Consider the following 18,232-nt stretch of genomic DNA (forward strand, 5'->3'; position numbering starts at 1 on the left):
AAAGAATTAGAATAACATCACCATCAAAAGTAAAGGATAGAGAATACCGCACAGGAAACTAGATTGGGTGCAATTTTCTCCCTCACTCGTGTAGCTCCACTTTCATGACTTCAGTTTTTAGAGAATTTTATTCATGAAAATAGTTAAGGAGCTAAGAATAGATGTGCATACAAATTGGGCTTGCTTTTCTCACTTTTGGGGTATTGCTTTACATATTTTTAACCATATCAAAACCCTTAAGGTTTGTACATATAAAAACTTTTACCCAAATATAATTGCTAATGGGTCTTGTTACATAAAATAACTTTGTGTACATTTGCACATATAATAATCTCGTGCGTATTTGCACATTCCATTAAGCTGAATCTTACACAAATGAAATTAAGCATATTTTTTTTTACGATTATTAATTTATAAAAAATATGATAAAATATATACCTATAACACCTACAGGGATTGAACCTGGGACATCTCCTCCCCAAGTCACAAGCCCAAACCGCTAGTCTACACGCCCGTTTGTCCGAGTCTCCCAAACTTGAGCCGTCTTTTTTCCAATTTTCACTTATAAAAGGCGCCTTTAAATTCACTTTCAGGTAACTATCTTTGGTTCAACCATAGGATCACCACAGAAGCTGTGAAGCAGTAAGACCGGGCAGCCGTCATGTGCGTTAGAGCATGCACAAGTGGAGGACAACCAGTAACCTTTTGCATGCATCAGTAGGTAGGTATGCATTAGCAGGATCTAAGATCCAAGTTTGTCATTGTAAATATAGCATGTTTTGCAATATACAGTAGATTAGGGGGGTGCGTGTGGTGGTAGTGCTCGAGCTAGGCGGAAGAGAGGGGGGGGGGGGGGTTTTCGAAGAAGTTGGGGCGGAGGGAGCTTTAGGAGATAAAGCTAGAGCAGAAGATGATTTCAGGAGAGAGAGAGAGAGAGAGAGAGAGAAGGGTTCGCTTGTAAGAGGGAGGGGGGAGCAGAGACTATGAGGTTAGGCCCGTCGGAGACTCTGAACGAATCTAGATGTTGGGAGCAGATCACGACGAAGCAACGATCTCTAGAAAGCGGGGGGGCCGGTGGTGGGTTCCTTCAAGGTACTTGGGTGGCGGGAGGAGGGGTGGGGCATCAATGTCGGGGGGCTCTTGCGAAGTGCTTGTAACGGGGTTCTCTGACAAAACTATATCCTCTTGTGGCCTGCCAAATTGGCAAGCCAAGCGGTGCCACTTTGCTTTGCAAGTCCGATAGTGGTTCCACCTCGAATTGGCGGTTTGCCACTCTCTTGCACCGGGATCCTCAGAGGCCGAGCCCTGGTGCTCTGACGCCTGGGGGGCCAGGATCCCTCCTTCCCCCTGATGAGGGAACGGTGGGGAGGGAGGGGGGGACCATTGGACGTGCTCTCGGATTGAGGGCAGGGACAAGCTCTAGCAAGGTATTCCATCTGTCGACAAATGAAGCATTGGTCAGGGAGGCCAAAGTACTCAACTCTCTGCAAAATAGGAGCTCCTTGGAGGGAAGCGATATGACATGAGGAATTGATTCCGGAGAGGCTATGCAGATACGAAGAGATGGAATCCCGGCCATTCGAGCTATAGAACCAAAGCGGCAGTTTTGGGGGGGGGGGATTCGTCACTCTCTCGATAACACCACCTATCACCAGGAGGAGGGGAAGGTATTCCTTCATGAGACGAGAAAAGTAAACTACCACGGGAAAGCCTAAGACGCTAGTTAGAGGGTTGGATGTGATAGGATGCACACGCAAGATGGAAAGTGGAAACACAGGAGAGAGTGTGAGAGAGATGGAGAGGAAACAGAGGTACAGACTTGCTCTCAATATCATCAACCAAGAATACAAGTCTTGAGCAAGAGGGGAGAAGGCCTTGTATGTGAGGGATTGCAGCAAACAATGCTAAGCAATAAATATAAGGGAGGGTGGACCCGGCTATATATATGCCCATGTAGAGGCAGCCGACTTGGTCTTCACGACTAGGATAAATCCTCCACAACTAGGATAAATATCCAAGACTCCATAAAATGGGGATAAATATGGGAAAAATATGTGAGGGGTCACCAGCCCTCTAGCTAACATGGTTAGCCCTAAAGGCTAAAACAGGACACCAAACATGAAGCTAGCAGCAAGGAGATGATGTCTAATACTCCCTCAGCACTAGATGTGAAGTGAACTCCAAGAAGCCAGAGACGCCGTCCTCGATCATAGATGAAATATTGCAGAAACAGGGAAAGCTCCACAAGCAATCTCCTTAGCAACTCAGCTACAAAAGCAACAGAACAAGTTGCCAGGTACACCGCTCCTCTGGAAGAAAACAACCATGTAGGTTGTGACCGTGCTGCTCCAAATAATGGTGCCAAACCCAAGTGTAAGAACACTCTCCGAAGTCGAATGTCGTGTATCTAGCCTGGAGAAGGTATGTAAAACCTCAAAAACAACCAAGATGAGATCCTGTAGATAATCAATCCTGGGAGAAGTAGGTTGCTCCTCACTGGAACCCTCTGAGTCCATCTGCGCAAACTTTGTAATAAGAGTTGCCAAATGCTGAGAAGAAGCATCCTCTGGAAAGATCGGCATCGCAAGATGTAAAGACTCTGTAGAAAAGATGGGGTCCATTTACTCAAACTCCGTACCATGAGTTGTCCAATGCTGTACAGAAGCACACTCCACTGAGGTGGGCATCGCCAGATTAAAGGAATCCACATCCCCCTCTAAAAAAAGACGTCGTCGGATTTTTTTTTTTCAGAAAGAGACTTATATTAAGTATGAGAAAAACATACAACAATCACAGCTATAAGCCGGAAGAGAATAGAACCACCCCAATATGTAAGGTGATTTCAACCATTGAGGAGCATCATGATGTCATGTAAGACTTGTGGTACTAGAGGAAAAGAAGATGCCATGGTCCCATTCCTGCATAAATATCACACGCTTCGCCTGCGCAGAACGAGAGGGTCCCTGAATGCGAGCCCAAGTAGCCATAAGAGTGTGGATGATATCACCCCATATAGTACTAATGCGTTGAGACCCAAAAATCTGGACACCCTCAATAGCCTCCGTGCATCTAGCTCTCTAGATCTGCCATGCTGTAATACTGGCAATAATCTCCCAACTGGTGTCAATCCTCTGTCTAGGGGGTGTATAATCAGAGTGAGGAACATCCTGCAATAAACCATGCTGGGCATTACCTCTACGAATGAAAAAAACAGAATCTGTACCACTGTCCTCAGAAAAAAGTTGCGGACCAGACTGGGAGAGCCAAGCAACTGTCCCCCAAGTCACTTGCTTGGCTCGGCCACTCAATTTGCCCATAAGTTGGGCTACAAGACCCCAAATCTGCTGTGCAATGCTGCACCCCCATGGACAATGTTGTACGGACTCAGAATTTGCCGCACATCTAGGACAGGAAGGTGCTACACCAAAAACTGATCTCCACTGATTGGTGGGGAGACCACCATGTAAGAATAACCAAAAGAAATGAGAGATCTGGCTCCTTCTGTATGAGTGCCAAAGTCTATGCCAATATTTGCGCTATATCACTGGAGAAATATCATAGCTCTCCCAATGAGGCCTGAGAGTAGGGATCCTATGCATCTGTCGAGTGAGGAGAAGCCTGGCATTCCGAACAGTGAAATTGAAAAAAGGAAGGCTTTTCAAAGGATGGAAGGCATCAATCCACTCCCACTCTCTTGGATCCCACTGAAGATATCTGATAGGACTGCCACCATATAGCCACAAACACCAAGAGCCATGAGTCACTATCTGAGGAGAAGGGTCAATGAACCAGTGCTTCCCCGAGCGACCAACAATCCTCACTGGACTAAGCCTAGTGTTTGGTATGATCTCCTCCATACTACATCTCCTCAATCTCCCACTAGGCATGATAGAATACATGGGGAAATCTGTATCCTCCTGGCTTGGCAGAGCAATGACCTGTAGAGGTATGCCTATCCTTGAAAAAACTCCCAGCCAACTCGGATGATAGTCTCCATGAAAGGTCCGAGAAAGCCACTCATGCGGAATAGCTGCATCAATCTGATCAATACGAATGCGAGAGCCCCTAAGATGCTGAGTGAATGCAACTCTCCGATCCTTTGGAAGACTCTTAAAGGTCTTCCAAGCAAGAACTGTGTATGCGCATCTCTCCCATCCTGACCATTGCATATAATGAGATGCACCAAGTGGCCGACCAGCCTCATCCCTAATGAACTCGTTCACATAATAGGTTGTCGGTCAGCCTCATCCAAAGACCTAGGAAGCCTTTGTCGCAAAAAATATCTCATGCTTCTCCATGCTCTGACAATGGCTGCAATAAGAGGGGAAGATGGTGCCCTAATATCAGCCTTTGTGAACAAAAAACGTGTGTTGGGCATCCAGTCTCTCCCGACCCTGGGTGTACATCTAGAAATCTGAGACAAGAAAAAATCCTTCCAAGGCTCAGTGCCTGGTAGGAAACCTCTGACCACAAGTTTGCAAAGCAACACCCTGCATTGAACATCCGGATCAATAATATTCAAGCCCCCCTCTCTTTTGGGCTGAATAACTGTGAGCCAAGCAACCCTGGCACGAGTGTCTGAGGTGCCATCCAAGCCCGACTAGAGAAAATTGCGGATCAATCTCTGCAATTGGCCAATGCACGCACGAGAGAAGCACCAACAAGAGGCAATAAACCAATCTGAGGCAAGCAAAACCTGATTAGCCACCAAAGCTCTGGAGGCTAAATCTAATCTCCTGGAGCTCCAATGGAGGAGCTTCTTTCGGATACTCATAAGTACCGGAGCAAACTGCTGTGCAGGAGAAATATCAATCCCAACTTGGCATCCCAAATATCTAGCAGTTGGTCCTCTGTTGATCCAAGTAAAACCAAGCTCTGCACTCCAATCAACTCTCGGTGAATCACTAATCCAAAAACCAACAGATTTGTGCCAATTAATGAGTGCCCCTGTTGCCAAACAGAACTCCTCTAGTGCTACCCGGAAGGAACATAAGCATATATGTGAAGCCTCCAAAAACAGGGCTGTGTCTTCAGCTAACTCAGAGTCAACCAACTCCTCATGACTACGAAGAGGCAACCTCAATCCTGAAATACCAGCAGTGGAGCGGAGAAAGATGCTCATGGCCTTTGCAACTATGATATATAATAAAGGGGCTAATGGGCAGCCCTGTCGTACTGAGCGAGAAATCTGAAACCGCTCTCCTCTATCACCGCAAGCAAGAACTCTACTGTGGGCATCACGATACATGCATGAAACTCCTTTGATCCATCTCTGAGAGAAGCCCATATGACTAAGAGTACCCTCAAGAAAGTCCCAATCCACTCTATCAAAGGTCTTCTCAAAATCCAAGAGGATAATGGCTAAGGGCTGATTGCTCGCTTTAGCCCATTCGATGGCCTCCCAAAACGAGAAAATGTTATCAAAGATGCTCCTGCCGTGTAAGAATCCATCTTGGGTATCATGAATAACATCCTGCAAAATTGGCTGCAATCTGATGCTCACATCCTTAGCAAGAATCTTATAGGCAGTCCCAAGTAAGGTGATAGGTCTCCACTGGCCAATCAATGTCTTATCCCCGCTCTTAGGAATAAGATAAATAAGCCCCTCAGTGAGAGAAGAAGGCATAGAACCTGTGTCCCACATCTCCTGCAAAGCCGATGTTATCTTAGCCCCAATCTCATCCCAAAAAGTAGTGAAAAAAATAGGGGAGAGGCCATCCTCCCCTGGACACTTACCATGGTAAGGCATGAAGAGCGTGACTGAATTCCTGCATAGAAAAAGGGGCATCCAGAGCGGCACACATCTCCTCGGTGATCAAATGTGGCAATGCATTCCAAACCTTCCTCTGTGCCCTGTGTCTCAGATCAGAATGCGGCTCAGCACTAAGAAGCTGGCAATAGAAATTGGTGGCAATCTGTCTAACCATGAGAGGATCTGAGTGAAGAGTGCCATGTGAATCCTGCAACTGCCTGACACTATCTCTGGCATGAGATGGGCAGTGAGAAGCAAAGAAATGTTTGTTACATCTGCCACCCATCTGTGTCCAAAAGGATTCCTGGGCATGGAAACGATACTCCACGCGCTGTTCAAGAGAGTGATGAAGTTATGCTCTAATAGTACATAAAGAATCTGCAACCCATTGAGCATGAGGATGTTTCTCGTGCTCTTTCTGCAAGGCAGCCAATCTACGTCTAATAGCCCTTTCTAAGTCCAAGGCCTCTTGCCTCTTAGACAGGGCACATGTGTGATAAAAGTCACTAATATCACAGAGAGCAGAGGCCAGGCTTTGAGAGGCCTGTAAGAAGTCATAAGATCTCCAAATATCAAGCATACGACGCGATAGTTCTGCATCTGAAAACAAATGATCAGGGATGCGTACATGGGGTGCTGATCCATGGCAATTCGGATCTCTAATACATAAAACCACTGGGCAATGATCTGATTTGGAGGTGCCTATAGCAATCAAAGTATGTCCACCTCTGTCAAGCACCCAATCATCCACATAAAATTTGTCTAACCGTGCATAGATACATCCCACATCTCTTCTCCTGTTAGACCATGAATAAAGAAGAGTGGATGGACTCCTCAAAGTGTCATCCTCATGCCAACAATCTCTACCATGAATGGAGAGTATAAACCTCTCCCAAGACGCTCTTTCAAGAGGATGCACCAAGCCCTCATGTCCACCTCTTTTATCCGTTGGCATCTCAACCATGTTAAAATCCCCACCAATAATGCAATGGTCGGCAAGAGGCATCAATGTAGTGAGAGATTTCCAAAAGGCAATCCTCTCACCTCTATGGTTAGGAGCATAGAGGTTGAGAATACCAATGCGTGTAGTACCCTGCACATAAGAAGGATCCACTACGCTCTCGCAGGCAAAATGACACCATGTCCAATGATGCAAGGCAAGATCAAAGCTGAAACAGAGATACAAACACCACCCTTGGTACCAACAGCTGGTGACCAAAAGGTTGTCCTGAGAGAAGCTTGCCTGATCTCCCACACTGACTAGCATCCAGTTTATGCTCTTGCAAGAGCAATATATCCATAGGTCCACCTGTGATGCACAGTGAAGCTGGATTTTTACAATTTGTTTCCGTCGACGCGGAAAAAAACCCGCAAGACCCTGAATGTTCCAAGAGACAATCCTCATAAAGACTCAGAGTAGGAACGACCAGATCTCGTGGTCGACGAAGGACCCCCTTTAGAGGCGGAAGTACGTCTCGCATAGGTAAGGGAGGGAAAATCTGACGATGTAAACCTTACCTCTCTCTCCCACTCCGGGGAAAAGCCAGGGCTAGTCCTCAGAACTGGAGAGGTATCATGACAATGCGAATGTGCAACATCATCCTCAAGGGTGCAATCATCCTGTAATTGTAATGCAGCATCCTCGTGTGAGGGATCCAGATCATGTGCCTGCAAGGCCTCATCCTCCAAAAAAGGATCAACATCCTGTGAGGCAAGAGTTGCATAGGGGTTAGGGTGCTTTACAGGGAGTGTGGGTGAAGGGGCAGGTACGGGGGTCCGAGGGTGCCTGCCATCTCTAACCACAACCCAACGCTGTGTGGTCTGCTGTGGCAAAGGAGCAGCTGGAGTCTCGGCATTTGCAGAAGGCCCTTGATGGGCAGGACCACGCCGCCTCCTAGCATGGCCCCTTGATCTGGGACAATCTCTAGCAATGTGACCCTGTTGACGACAAATCCGACATTGGTTAGGTCTGCCTGCAATCTCCATCCTCTGGCGGAAATGAGATCCGTCAGGTCTCTGAAGCATAACATGATCATCAGTAATCGATGGATCAGGAACAAGCACAAGGACCCGGGGTACACCATCAAGAGTGGCAGTAATGGCCGCGGAAGCTGAGGCGGGAAAGCTCGGGAGGATTGGTACCTCTAGAACTTGGCCAAAGGATGCCCCTATGGAAGCTAAAAGCTTCCAATAGGACTGAGGAAGAGCAGGGAACCGTAATGAGACGGGGGTAAGGCGCTGATCCTCCACCACTGGATCAAAGCCCACCTAGTACTGAAAGAAGAAAATCTTCCTAGGACCAAGAGGAAAGGGGCTGCTAGCCAAAGCCTGAGAAGTAGCTTCTGAAGAATGAAAGTCCACCTGGAAGAAGCCTCGACCAAGTAAACGAGTATCTTGAAAGTGCACAATTAGCTCCGAAGGGAGAGCTGCTAGAAGCCATTCACGGGCCTGTGAACGAGAAGGGTGGGAACCATAAACTCTCGCAACAAGGGTAGTCTGGACCTCAAGGTCAATGTCGTGCTGAAGAGAGGTGAGCTTGTCTTGTGAAAAATTGATGATTTTTCCCGTCCAGTGCGGGTGACGAGAGATTGGCTGCGGCAGAAAAAGCCATAAGACCAATCAAGAAAAGTGGGCGGCCGACTTGAATCCAGATAAAATAGCTGCTGGGAAAACGGGAGCAGAGGAAGGGGGGCAAAGGCGGGGAGCAGCTGGGGAAGCAAGGGCAGAGGGGCAGGGGGGGGGGCAGCAGAGGGGCAGGTGGGGACTGAAGAAAGCAGAGGGCGGGCAGCAAAAGGGGGAGGGCGGGGCAGCAAAAGGGGGGCTGGCGGGGGCACCAAAAGGGGGGAGGCGAAGGCAGGCGGGGGGCAGCAGAGGGGCTGACGGGGGCAGCTGAAGGGCAGGTGGGGCAGCAAAAGGAGGGCTGGCGGGGGCAGCAAAAGAGGCAGGCGGTGGGCAGCAGAAGGGCTAGCGAGGGTAGCTGAAGGGCAGGCAGGGACTGAAAGGCTAGCGAAGGGCAGAAGTTGGGCAGGTGAAGGGGGGTGCGAAGGCAACAGATGGGCAGGCGAAGGCAGCAAAGAAACAGGCGGAGGCAACAGAGGGCAGGCGGGGGCAGCAGCGCAGGTTCACGTCACTTTAGCAGCGCAGGTTCACCATCGACGTCATCAGATTGATACAAGCCCAACCTGATTCTGATCCAAATCAAAAAACTCTGGAAGTACCACTGTGCCCCAGGCACGGTTAGCAACCACAGATCCAAAGCATCCCACCAGGTTCACGTCACTTTAGCAGCGCAGGTTCACCATCGACGTCAGATTGATACAAGCCCAACCTGATTCTGATCCAAATCAAAAAACTCTGGAAGTACCACTGTGCCCCAGGCACGGTTAGCAACCACAGATCCAAAGCATCCCACCGGGTCCAAAAGTCCATCCTCCAAAAGAACAAACCTGCACACCGCATCAAACTGGCAGGGGGAGGGGCATCCTTCAGAAGAAAGCTGAAGCATTCACTGGCGAGAAATGGCTTGAAAGATGGCTACACAACACGAGCATCATGGGAATTTAATCATAAAAGTGACCTATAAGGTTTATAAGTCAGTGTGTTCACATTGATAGAATGCACAGTGGAAGATGGAAAGTGGAAACACAGGAGAGAGAGTGAGAGAGAGAGATGGAGTGGAAACACAGGTGTATACCTGCTCTCAATATCACCAAACAAGAATACAAGTCCTGAGCAAGAGGGGAAGAAGACCTTGTATGTGAGGGACTGCTAAGCAATGAAAAAGAGTGAGGGTATGCCCGGCTATATATATGCCTAGATGTAGGCAACTGACCAGCTCATGACTAGGGAAAAAATGCCCAAGACCCCATAAAGTGGGGATAAAATATGGGAAAAATATGTGAGGGGTGACCAGCCCCTCTAGCTCACATGGTCATCCCTAGAGGCTTAAATAGGACACCAAATAGGAAGCCAGTAGCAAGGAGTGGAGAACCATGGCCCATGCGGACGTCCTGTTCTGTTGCTCAGAGTTTCTTAGCATGAGCAACACACCTGTTCCATGACAGGCCCTTGAATCTACTTGCATAGCCTCTGTTTTGATCCTCATCTTTCTTAGCTTAGGCTATCTTTCATCCCAGCGTCACTATCTGATTTCGGTTCGTCCCTTAGCTCAAAGAAACTTGCCTTCAGTTCACCCAACAGCTCCTCTATTGGATCTGGGGAGGATTGTTGGAGGGCCGGTGGTCTGAGGTGGTCGTAAGCTCGAAGGATACTGGATAAAAAATTTTGTCCTCGAATGCGGGCCTAAAACCATAGGCCCGCATCTCTGTGAAGATCCATCTCAGACTTGGGGGGCAAGGGCCATCACTCAGAATTGGGACGTAAGCTAAGATCTGAGGCTCGGGCTAAGAGAAAATCCTTCCAAGGTTCACCATCGAGAAGAAGTCCATGAACAATCAGCTGGCCCAGCAGGGCACAGCAGGGCACATCTGTCGACAGAGGGATTGATGATGCCTGGGCCTCCTCACTGGCAAGGCTGAATGATCACTCTCCAGGCCACCTTGGTCCCCGTGTGGGCCTCCCATCATTACCAACCTAGATGAAGTTATGATGGAGTTTGTCTCATAGTTGTCAGGTACGAAGGTATGAAAAAACGGTATCGGTACGGGACTTTTTATTTCGGAAAAATAAGTTTGATAGAGGTAAGATTGACTTTAAAAAACACTTGAAAAATAGATATTTGTACACATTTAGAGATGCAAAGTCGAGAGAAGGTGGCAAGGTAGAAAGCCCCCATTGCCCAAACGGCCATAAAAAACAGTAAAACAAAACAAGAAGAAAAAAAATGGACATAAAAAAAGTCACTCAAAAAAACGACCATAAAAAAAAACAGTTTTGCAATAGTTTCGCTTGCATAGTTTCGTACGGTACCGTGTTTTACATACCTCATGAGTGGGACTAGTTTCGCAGACAACTATGGTCTAGCTACTAGCAGCCTGTCCAGGCAGTGTAAACGGGTGGCGGCAATGGTTATAGTGGCATTTTCTGAGGCAGATGGTGCCTAGTTGAGAGACAAAAAATGCATACTACACTAGGTCATAGAAAACATAGTAGTTATGGTTGTGATGATAGCGTAGAGTAGATTAGTTCAGAGAAACTTGCTCTGATAGCATATTGGATATCAAAGGATCACACATACGGTTATGGAGGAAGGAATATCATCATCATGGTGGAGTGTGTAGAAGATAGAGAGAAAGTAAGAGGGAGACAGCGATGAGATACTCAAGCCAAGAGAGCAAGTATGCACAACTCAAACGATACTCACTATGATAATAAATCCACCCAAATACATGCTTTTGTAGGCACCAAGGCCTTATCTATTGACCCTAAATAGGAGGGTGTTCACACCACTAAGAACACTTTACTAGACTCCAAACTAACTCCGAAATACCCAACATCCTCTCATCTCTTGAGAGGTATGCTGCCATGTCATGGGATAAACTTTGGAGTCAAGCAACTCATCCTTTGAACGGATAGGCAGGGGCAACTCCTTTTACCAATCTCCAGGGCAGAGAGAAAACTGCTCATGGCCTTGGCTACAAACAAGAAAAGGAATGGTGCGATAGGGCAGCCCTGCCGGACCGAATGGGAGAGATGGAATCTGTCACCTTGGCCCCCCCTGTATGAGCACGTGACTCTACAAGAGGAGTCTTACATTGACCTAGGTAAGAGGCAGTAGACTTGAGTAGATGCTCTGGACGGATGTCTGGATCCGTGGATTTGCTTACATAGGTGTGTATCTTTACGCATTTGCGAGAACGTGAATTGAACAGAAGGGGGGAAGTATGTTACATCCTAACAGGCCTCGGGTTAGGGCCAAGGGCGTGTGCTAACCGAAGATTAGGGTTAGGGTTAATCCAGGATTAGGGTTAAGGTTCAGGTTGGGCGTGGGGAGGTGGAGGGTTCACACGTGGGCTAAGGGTGCTAACAAATGGAGGTCTGGATTGGCTAAAAGCTTATAATTAATAGCCTAGGGCTAATAAGGGCTAAAAGCTTATAAATAAAGCATGGGGCTATAATAACCGGGTTATTACTATGTAAGTGACCTAGGGGTCACTTATTAGACACGAGGTCATGTCATATTTGCTGGTATGCCAAGAGACTGGAGGCGCTGATAGAGCCTCTCTCGTGGTACTGTCTCAAATGCCTTTCGGAAATCCACAAAGCAGCAATAGAGCTTTCTCTTCCTCACTCTGGCTTGATCAATCATACATCTCAAAGTGAATACATGGTCAGTGGTAGAGAAAGCTCTCCTGAAGCTTGTGCCTGCCCTGATGAGCGTAAACCTGCTCGCTCAGCATATAAGCTAAGCTCTTGCTCCAACACTGCACCATAGAGTTTGGCCAACACGTGGCCAACCATAACTGTCTTGTAGTTGCTCGGATCGAGCATATCCCGTGTTTTGTGGATCGGCACAATGGTGTTCATCGTCCACTCCGCAGGCAAACCCTTTGCTAGTGTGCAAGAAAAGGAGCCAAAGAATCTGCATATATGAGATGCTCACCCTATAGGCCCATATGGTCAGCGGCGGCCCGTCCATGCTGTAGGCGGCGGATAGCTTCCTTTACCATCGAGTGGGTAAAGAAGCTACTGGGTAGGTCGAGGCTCCTGTGGTTGAGGTATAGGTGGCTGCTGTGGGGCGTGGTATAGGCCCTCTGCATATGTGTGCCATGTCTATGGGTCTACAATGGGTGTCGGTGTCCGGGGCTCTTTGAAGTGCCGCCATGAGATAGGGCTATCTCTACTCATGAAGAAATGGAAGATCTCTAGCTCCTGTATCTCTGCGAAGGCTCGCCTTTTGCGGTGAGTAAGTCTCCTCATCTCTCTCCTCGACTCCTGCTACGTGATGGCTCCCAAGGCTCTCTGTATGCGGAGCTGTGAGTATAGGGCTCTGCACTCGTCATCATAGTCCCAGATCTCGCAGGCTCTCTTGGGTGGACATGATGTGGGAAGCTCTGTAATGCAGCCGTGTGTAGGAGTGATACCAGCTGGGCTGTAATGGTATCCATAGGTGCCAGGGGATCCATGAGTAGGAGCCCATCCTCTACTCTACCAGTGTATATGTTTGCCGTGTCATGTGTGAAGTAGATGGTAGTGTGTGGCGTCGGTATGTGGGGGGCTGGTGATAGTGGTGATCCGGCTAGTGAAAATGCCAAGTATGTATGATCTGCCCCAATAGGACAAGGTGGGATGGAGAATGAGGTGACAAGCTATGATGCCTCCAAAGACCCCATAATGTAGTCTACCACCGTGCCTCCGGTCCGTGTATGACCCCCATGTGGGAAGCATGTCAGCCTTCCTGATCCCGGCCACTGTAGCATCCCGTTATAAATAACGAGACGATGCCTGGCTCCCAACTCTAGTAAGTGGTCCCCATAATGTCCTCTGTCTGGTTCAGTGTCCTCTGATGCCCGACTAGTCCCTATCTCCTCTGGATCCACAGGGTGGAGGATCTCCATGTCATCATAGTCATACACCTCACACTGTCTGCTTTGTGTGTGGGCATTGAAGTCACCTGTAAGAAATACTTCCCCTTTTGTAGAATAATGCATAATCTCCTCTGACAGACAAGTGTATGGCGAGGCTCCTGTCTCCTCCTCCTGTGGCATGTCCTCTGTAATGACATAGGAGGATCCTGATGGAGGAAAGTAACATAGGGCTATGTATATAACCCTGTCCTGTGAGAGCAGTAAGCTGATCCACATGTATCTGGCCTCTGGATCCTGTGCTACTACTCTCAGTCTCCCCTATAGCTCCCGTCTGAATAGAACTGCTACTCCCCCCGACCCTCTCGAGGTATCTTGGCGTGTGGTCCTCCTGTATGCTGTATGCTGACTCCCATTGGAATCCCTCTACTCGAGGTAGCCCTCTCTCTGGGCTTTGATGTGTCTCTGTCAGAAGTATGAATAGTGAACCATTACAGTTCCATACTGCCATGTGTATCTCTGTCAGTGGCCTGGTCTGTGTCCCATAGGCTCCAAACCGCTAATCCATGGGCCGGCCATCAATGATGACCCGACCATCTCGATAGAAGGCCTTCTTGCCTTCTTGCCTTCTCTCCTCGCGTGTAAGACTCATGGCACGCAAGCTCTCCTATGCTCTAGCTTCAAAAGGCCAAAATGACCTATGAGACCAAAAGGTTACATCATATCCATGAGGTACATGATCTTGGGTACAAAATAGTAATAAAGAAAGATAACAAAAATCTAGAACTTTAAAATCTGATCTAGGTACATGAGCAGAGAGCTCTCATATCACCCTAATACATCCCTCATGGGCCGCTGTGACATGGTGCTCAAGGTGGTAAAACTGAGTTGGCGCGAGAAGGTCCTGTGATGATGGGAGATGATGGCCCGGATCTTCCTGTGATGATTTGATCAATGTGTTGAATTTTCACCTCCACACACACACTTTTTTTTTTGGGTAATATCCAGTGCAGTATATTTATATGCTCATAAATTTACAAGATGGGAAGTCTCCGAAGCGGAGAGTATCCCAAATGTCAGAAACACACACACACACACACACACACACACACACACACACACACACACACACACCTTTTTCCCCATAGAACACACACACACACACACACACTTTTTTTTTGGTAATGTCTAGTGCAGTATATTTATATGTTCACAAATTTACAAAGATGGGAGATCTCCATAAAGGAGAGGAACCCAAATGTCAGAAACATAAACAGAAGAGCTCTATGCAAGAAGCATCCATATCACCCTCGTGGCAGGCATCATATAAGGATTGCCGCAATGAGGCTCTGAAGAATTCATATGACTGTTGATTCAGCCTACCCAAGTATGCCATGTTGTGCTCACTCCAAATTGTCCAAAGAGCCCAATATCTCACCCAGAAAAGAAATAGTGAGTATTGGGACAAAGACTGCAATAATCTGCCAAAGAGCCAAAAATGTTTCCCAAATCTGTGACTCGGGAATCGGAGCCGAAGATAGCTTGAAATTCTGCTGAGGAGGGTCCTGGAACAAGGACATTGCCACAGCAGATGAAGAAAGGTCTCTGAGGGAGCTGAACATCTTAGACATGTTGATGGTGCAATGTGACGTTTGGCAAGTGTGACCCCAACTGATAATGTGCCTGTCAAACATCTCCAAAGAAAGAGTCTTTGCTTCAGTGGCATTTTACACTTCCATAACATGCGGAGATTCTTCCGCCACCAAGAGAGAAGCTTTCTCATATGCCACAAAGAATTGGCATGTTGCTGAATCCATGGGGGAGGCTGAAAAAGCCTGTAAGCTTTGATGGAGGTCAAGGTTGGAAGGGGAACAGGATGAGTGTTTGCAGTAGATGAGCACAATTGCCAATCCATGAGCCTGTCTGTGTTAGCCATAGTTGGAATAGGTAAAAAAGGAAGCAATATATCAGCAATTTTCTTCCATATTGGCCTACGATGCATTCCCAATGCATAGGTAGCAGTGGCCCGAGGAAAGGATAAGACATATCCTCGATCATCCACCACATCATGTATGTACCTAATTCCCAGTTTCATAAGATTGTATGCCCGAACAGGTTCCTGCAAGGCAAGTGGAGTGTCAAAAATGGCATTCCAATGAATACTTTCCTTCCTCATGGAGTTCATCCCCAAGCAATTACGAGGAGTCCATTTGACCTTAGAGAGAACTTGTTTCCAGTCAAGTATTAAGGCAATGGAAAAAGGACAGCCATGTATCCTGCCTTGAAATCTCCCAATAACAACCTCCCAATGATCCGTAATCCAATGACCATAAGCTGAAGTCCTCATGTTGACACACATGGACGCTAACATACAAGTCCATGGCTGTTGTTGGCAGAAGAAAGTGTGCAACATAGTAGCCTTCCTTGCAAGTACATGATATCTTATATTGAGAATATTGAGTCCACCATGCATCCTTGGGGAACACACCATTTCCATCTTCATCAGTCTCAAAGCTTTAACAGCAGATTTTGTCTTCCATAATATCTCCATAGCTTGAGACATAAAGGCTGAAATATCCCTGGAGGACCAATGCAATAAAGGCAAATAGAACTGAACATAAGACATCACTATGGATTGCACAAATCTGAGCCTGACTGTCACCAATTGGCCGACCATTTGGTCCATTCCTAGCTTTTGCGTCTCGTTCACTTGAGGCCAGGCCGGTGTCTCATGTGAAGAGGCCAGTATTTTGCTGACATGGACGGGAGCCAGACTGGTGCCACCCGTGTGTTAGCAGGATGGTGTCGTATGGACGGGAGCCAGATCAGTGCCACCCGTGTATGACCTGGACTGTGTTCGATCCATGGGACTGTCACGCCATGGAAGAGCCAGTATTCGTGCCGTGTTTTACCTATGGGACTGTCACACCTAGGGAAACTCGTGCCTGGAACTGTGTCTTACCTATGGGACTGTCACTCCATAGGAAGACCAGGTTTTTATGTTTTTATGTCGTGCCAGTTTTGTGCCGACAGATATTTTGTACATGTTCCATGAACGGGAGATATGTCCATGTTACTTTTTGCACATGCACACATATTTTGTATGCTTGAAACTGTTTTCGCATGACATGTATTCGTGTGTTTGCCTGCTTGACGTGTTACTTACTGAGCGGGGATGCCTGCCAGTGAGTCGTGAAGTCTGCCCTGTATTCTGACAAGTTTCAGTGCATGTGAACAGGTGGTAAGTATGTTGCACATGTAGTTTTTAATATTTAATTCTAACCCTTTGATTTATAAGGTTAGGGGTTCACACTTATTTAAAAGTGGGCACCCCCTTTGGGCACCCACTTTGGGGCCAAGGTGGGGAGCCTCACTTTTAAGTGAGTGTGGGGGTGGGCATGGTCACCTACCCCCACTAATCCCCCACATGCAAGCATGGACAACACTAAGGTTATCTCCACATTAATTTTATTAAAAAAAAGGGCCTTCCTTCAAGCGTGGGACATGATCGCTTCTTCCTGGCGTTGCTTCATCACCTTTCGTAACTTCCTGGCGGCTGGAGATTGCTACGCTTGCTGCTGTACGGCTGCTCATCCATGAGGCGACTGCCTGCCCTGCACAAAGACGGCAGCACCTACTATTCTGCCAGCTGCGCCTGCCCCTCTACAGGCAACTGAACCGGCTGTCTTCCATCTGCAGGCGGCTGTCTGCCATCTTTTCCCTGTACTGCTGCGCCTACTGCTCTTGTCCCCAGGCGGCTGGCTGCGAACTGCACAGCAGGCAGCTACTCTTCCCAGGGGCTGCAACTACAGGCGGCTGCTCTTCTCCTTGCGCTTGTCTTCCTGCAGGCTGTGGTACCTTCCACACAGGCGGCTGCCCCCACTTCAGGTCGCATGCTGCTGCTCTTCACAGACGGCTGATTACCTTAAGGCGACTGCACTTCTGTACCCTCTGCTACGACTATACTCCCTGGCTGTACCTTCTTGTTGCAGGCTGTGCATTCTATAAGGTGGCTGTGGTTTTCTTTTACGGAGGTATCTGCTTTGGTGGTTCACCACGAGGCAACTGCTTCTTCATCACCTGGAAGACTTCATCATTCCACAAGTCTTGGTCTTTTATCAACCAATTACAAGTAAGTGATTTTCAGATTTGAGTAAAGCATTTAATGTTTAAATCTGGTAAAAGATTCGTCCCGCTCGGCCTACACCCGTTCGGTGCCGGGTTGTCCAAGCTATATGGGCGAACCTCGGTCCAAAGGTGCTGAGATCGGGAGAGCCAGGCGTTAGTACGAGAGCACCTGTCTGTGCGTGGTCTCGGAACACCAGTGTGGTGCTCTCCGCGGAGTCCAGTGAAAGCACAGGACCGTAGCGATTGGACCACACCAGTGGTCGATCTGCTTGGAGTTTTCTACATCAAAATTCGACCTATTTGTTTAGTACTGTTTTCATATGTACATGGACATTATCTGGTTCTCAGAACCCATGGAGCATTGTATTCTTTAAATACTCCCAATAAATATATCATATATTGAGGGGGGGGTCGGCCCGTTCCGGCCCCAGTGCTGGTGTCCATCTTTCCATTTCTGTTCATTTAAATTTCAAGTTGTTTTAAGTTGTCCATTTCATATTTGTGGTTTTAAAGTTGTGCTATTAAACGTGTAGGTGTCCAACTGAGTCTTTCCCACTTGACGGGATCGGTTTCATTGGTATCAGAGCACGGTTGTTTCCCTCTTCCTAGTGGGGAAACGAACCTGTGTACTGGACATCCCGCTTTTAGCAAACTTTGAACACAATGGACAGCCAAGGCAACCCTTTGGAAGTACCAAATTCGAGGGGTCCCTCTAGTGCTTCTCGTGGGTCTGATGCCCTGCGAGGTAGACACAAGCCCCTTGAAAGGGTTATGGATAGTGAATCCAAAGGTCAACTGTCTCCAGGAAAGACAGTTATGCTTGAACAAGACCCTGATGCTATGAGGGCTGAAATGGAACATATGAGAA

At 47.7% G+C, this 18,232-nt stretch overlaps 1 protein-coding gene across 11 annotated transcripts in view; it reads left to right on the forward strand.

Moving 5' to 3' along the window:
* The window catches only part of LOC147613354 (folylpolyglutamate synthase-like), a 109,242-nt gene that overhangs the window by 43,422 nt on the left and 47,588 nt on the right, over nt 1–18,232 (forward strand). The gene's annotated exons all lie outside the window — the stretch shown is intronic.

Source organism: Cibotium barometz, chromosome 44 (genome assembly GCF_041138505.1).
Source record: "Cibotium barometz isolate CiBa-2024 chromosome 44, ASM4113850v1, whole genome shotgun sequence".
Lineage (NCBI taxonomy): Eukaryota > Viridiplantae > Streptophyta > Polypodiopsida > Cyatheales > Cibotiaceae > Cibotium > Cibotium barometz.